Below are 5,631 nucleotides of genomic sequence, written 5' to 3'. Positions count from 1 at the left end.
AAGCTCTGCCAAGTTTGTGTCACACTTGCTCGGATCTTGTTGGAAACCGAAGCCACCTAATATTCCCATTACATCTCCCCAAAGGCCTGCTGTCGCCAATACGCAAGTATAATACTCTTCAACTATCTGGCGGTAGTGTCATTATTCGAAGAATGACGCAAGAGGTACATCTTTCTCTTAGACGGCTAGAGAAAGTTATTGATTGAATTGGAGTTTAATTGGTTTACTGAGAGCTTGCTATACTCTGACAGCTGGGTGTCAAACAGCAACTGTACATGTTTAATAAAGTTGGCTACCAGGATACCTTGTTTAAAGTGTTTATTAAATTCTCATTATCCAAGGAAGGCAGAGCTACAACCAGGCTGGCTCAGTTTCTCCCTTGTCTGTGCATCGGCCCATCTGCGTCTCATTTATGATAGCCACAAGGTGCTTGGCTTCGTACATATTACGCCTTGATCCTTATATTGACAGGGATTAGTTTTATTTATTTATTTATTTTTAAAATACAAGCTCGCAATCTTGTAGTTCCAAGGATGTAAAATATTACCTTCTTAATTAGTCCGGCCTACCAGTCCCAATACACTGATGGCCAACATGCTTCAACGTAGGTGTAGTGTCAAACTCCATCGCTAATGTGTCGATAGTTGATACAATTATATATGTGATTTCGATTATTTTCGTATAGATTAATTTCTATGCCGTAGCGTTTTCATAGATAAAGACGGACATAACCCCTAAGTTCCCTTTTTTTTTTAAAAAAAAATTCTCTTTGCTAGTTATCCACATAATAATGTATAAGAAAATTCGTTATGCCTACTCTGGTGTTTCAGACTGCAGCAGGATTTTTTTGAAGAGAGGGAAGAGATTTATATTGCATTTTATATACGATTGTAATTATAGGAAGGTGTTTGAGGGATGGTTTCTTTAGTGATGGTGGCCTAACTATTTTAATTACTTTTTTGTACTATTACCTATCAATATCAGGGTCAGATCCAAAGGCGTAGAGAGTGGTAGTCCTTTCCCTCATGAAATCAGAACAAAAACAAAATAATATTATGGACTTTTAGTTAAATAACAGGAACCATAATTGAAACTGAAATCTTTAGATTAATGTTATTGTGGGGAATTTTAATTAAATTCTATCAATAAAACAGAAAATAGTTCTTAATTCTTTCCTTGATGTTTGATCCCCTCTCCTAATATCTGATAATCCCCACTCCCACAGCAAAAAAATGCAGATCTTTTATTGATTACTAGTTTATCAAGTTTTAAGTAAGTCAGTATATAAATAAATTCGCTAAAATGATAGTGACACATTGTGAGTTTGATGGAATTTTTCCCACAGAAATACACCCGTCTTAAAGCCAAGAGTTTATACCCCGTATACCTTTCATACATATGCTGTTATAGACAGCATGTGCTATACAGAAAACAGTGCAACCAAGATTTTTTTTAGGAACGTGTTCACGGACATTGATTTTTCTTAAATTTTATTCAATGAAAAAAATAAAAAATAAAATAAAATATATATATATATATATATATATATTTGCATATTTATAAGGATATATTAGAGCATCCGTATCATTAAATCAATTGCTCAATAATACCCAAACTCTCTTAGATACCTTTCAAAAGCCAGTTAATCTCAAGATTATAAATAAATAATAGTTATGCCAATTAGGGTGGGATAAAAGGGCTAAAACTAAATCAATATTACAATTTACCACTTTATGTTTCAATGTGACGGTAAAATCAATCACAGTAATACATTATTAGAAACTTTTATTAATAAAATAGGGCAAATACGATAACATTAATATCCTAAGTTACGTATTTTTGTGTCAGTAATTGCTGTTAATGAAACGCACGGCTAGTCATTTATATATCTATTTAATGTCATGTTCGCTGATTCTACAACAATTGTTATATTTATATACACAAAACATGGAATCTCTCTCTTCCCGTTTTTCATTAGCTATAGCCCTAAAAGTGCTGACCTCTAATAAATGTGTACGTGGTGCATGTTTCCACCGCGCGAGGCGGAATATTTTGCTAAAAGATAATCAGATAGTCTTTAATAATGAATTATGTGTGAAATATGATAGAAGAAATACATGCTTCAATAATTATACTTCCGTGCCATACGCAAGCCACATTACAATGAAATATTCATATTCCCCGCCTTCTATGGCTGCTTGCTGCATAAATTGAAATGCTTAATTTTCATTGGTCAAGTATAACTGTTTTTGATTGGCTAATAGCCCTGAAACTACAGATGCACCCCATGAATGTTCCCTACAGATAGGTTTATATGAAATTACTTTTCTATATGGTTCACACTGTATTTCTTCATTGTTATTCATTGCACGTGCGCACCAAAATTAGAGAAATCCATTCTGCATTTGTAAATGGTATAATAATTAAGTATTTATCATTTTGAAATGGGAAGTGCTGAGTTGTAGCCAATGAAATACATCCAAAATCGCAATTTTCACAAAAGAACTACGCTCAATGTTCTATAGTACATTATGGTATAGTACAAAATTAATCTGAATTTAATAGCATTATTAAGATATATATATTGTTCACTTATCAACGTATTATCCCTATGGGGTATACAACCTATCCTGTGTAAGATTCGAATTAAAAAGATACAAATCGTATCGGTATATCGATAATTATAACTTTTAAAATACAGCATGGTCGTATCAGTTCATACGATAATATTCATATGTTAAGAATATGTATTTATTTATAATTTTAATAAAATTAATAAACCTTATACAATTCCAAATACTATATTAGGTTTAGGTTATTTTGTGAATCAGATTAATTTTTGTTTTAATAAAATGGTAATAAATCTTTGAGAATTACATACACCAAATAAATTATTGAATAAATTTAACTTAATTTTATGTGTGATGATACTTGGTTTGTTGGTAATAATATGGTTGTTCATAATATTATTATTGTTCACATAATCTTTGATTTGATATATCTTATGTTTATTTTCTTAAAATGTAGGTGCTCATAATTGAATCTGATTTAGCTATATTTATTATTAGCAATTACTATTCATTATATGCATATTAGAATTGATATTTTATATTGTAATCGATTACTGCTGATCAAGGAAATCGAAAAATAATAATTTAAAATAACTAGCCATTAAAAAGGAAATTCAAATGAAACAATTTTTGAGTCCTTGAGTTCTCTTGATCAATGAAAAAAATGCTGTAAATGTATAGTCTTATAAAAGTTAATTACGAATACTGAAAACGTTTTGGAATATTATCATATTTAATGAATATAATTTATTCTTCGATGTTTTTTTTTTATTCTACCATTATCATATCATTGAGCATTTTAAGACAACTTTATCGCTACTACTAGCTTGTTATTATAGTTTGAATTCTTTATTAAGAAAATACTGTGATTAATCGGCATTATACCTGTGAATAAACAGCATTATTTTCCTATGTTACTATTCACTTTCGACTGATAATGCTTTAACAAGTATTTAAAAGGCAGTCAAATAGTTTTATGGGACAGTAATTAAAATGTAATTGAACATAGAGCTTTACAATGTAATTAACTTTAATTTTATTTCTCCCAAGATTAAATTACGCGATTATAGAAAAGTAATGGTGAAAACGCAAACCGCTAATTCATACACATTTTTTTTTCTTCTTGAATTATAGGCTGTACTCCTGCGTATTTCCCGAACACATTACTGTAACATTCACACCATCTGCTTTTCGTAGTCGATATTCCCCCCTTCTCGGACACCGAACACATTTAAACTGGAAGTGAAATAAAGGAGTTTACAATGCATACAGTCACCCACAAACACACACATACTGTTCAAGAACAGATGTCAACTCTGAAGCTGTAACTCAACTGTTTGCTACCCCCCACGTGGGTCTCCGGGGACTGGCTACTGCATGAGGTGTCGACGCTTGGGAGAACCACGAGCGATTTCCTACGCATTGTGTTGAAGGATGGGCCATGGTGATCGATTGCGAACGCTAGGACCTAATCTCCACAACCACATAATAACTTCTGATAAGGAGACGGCAGAAAGATTAAGTGGAGAAGCTACACATGTGATGTGCATTGCCTATCTGGATACGGTTCTCCCATCTCGCTTCTTACATGAATACATTATATTGCCACGGAGCCGCTACACTACCGTAAGATACGGCAGATGATACGTCTTGTTGCTATTCTCTCTCTTCGTCTTATTTGAGCAACACAGTTTACCCTTCTCTGCACACACACACACACACATACACACACGGCATAAGTAATGGAAACTGGAAGAAAAGAGGCAAAAGAAAATCCGTTTTCTTGAAGTCTGTTTTAGTTTCTTGTTAAGTAGCTCCTTTTGATATCGTACACTTTAAGGGTATTTCTTAGACAAGGGAGATAGGGTTTTTATCATAAAAAAAGGTTTATTTTCTAGATTTCAAGAAGGAAAGATACAAATTAAGGACTAGTGACTGAATGTGTTCTTTAAGTACGTGTACAAAATGACAAATAAAAAGGGAGAACTAATAGATGCTAATTAGATATTCACGTGTTATCTTAGTCCGTTTATCTATTACAATGATTGTTTTTTTTCTTTCTTTCTTTCTTCCCCCTTCCCTAGTTTCTGTTCATCTATCTATTAAAATTGGCGTTTTCAGTCACTATCTAAAGTAATAATGTCATCTTTCTTCTTCCGATGCATGAACGAATTGCACGCACACAATAAGACATAAATTGCAGGTCATGCTCACTTTAATTTCTACTAACGGAAACGTTTATTTCCTACAAAAGAAATAACTAAGATGTTTATCTACATTTTTTGCTTGAAATCACTCGATAATAGGTTAATAATAATAATAATAACCACTGGCTTTGCATAAATTGACTAGGATGCTTACGAACGGCATGATGAGTGTGGATATATGAGTAAGGCACGATGAGTTCGTTTGAAACATTATTGTTCCACTTTCATTACAATAATAAAATCAACTCTTTTAGCTTTATTTTAATTGTTTGATTTTTAAAGGTCTGGTAAATAGTGGTTCACCAGTACCCCGTACTCTTCTTCACTACGGAGGCAGAAGTTTTTCATCCCGCACCATAATACTGGCCTCAGCCTGAGTTGCTTCGGCCGTAAATCGAAAACAACCAATCAACCATCTTGGCCATCCTTGCTAATTCAACAAGATTTCGAATACAGCAAGAACCCTTTCGGGGGCTAATCTTTGACCTTAGAGGATGTATTGTATATGAGTTAAGGGAGAAATAGTTTTCTCACGTGATTATGTCAGAAAAAGTCGACCAAGATTTTCATGATCTTTCAAATCAGCCACGAAGAGTCATCTGCAACTCTGGAAGCTCGTAAAATAGAGTTGCCGTCATTCTATTGCGTTCAAGGCATTGTGCAATTGAACTTAAGATTTTCTTTATTTCTCAGAAAATAGACGTAACTATTGGAAGGCACGTGAAGATTTCCTTCTCGAAAGTTTTGGGAAAAAATCCACACCCATTCTTCACCATTTTAAGAATGTTTACGAAAGTATTCTGCTCTTCAAAGGTTTTGCAATCGTACTTTTACCAAGGACCAAAAACCAAAGT

The sequence above is a fragment of the Typopeltis vanoorti genome, chromosome 13 (assembly GCF_054136105.1).
Source record: "Typopeltis vanoorti isolate ZY-2024b chromosome 13, IOZ_Tvanoo_1.0, whole genome shotgun sequence".
Taxonomy (NCBI): Eukaryota; Metazoa; Arthropoda; class Arachnida; order Uropygi; family Thelyphonidae; genus Typopeltis; species Typopeltis vanoorti.
This window is presented reverse-complemented; position numbering follows the sequence as displayed.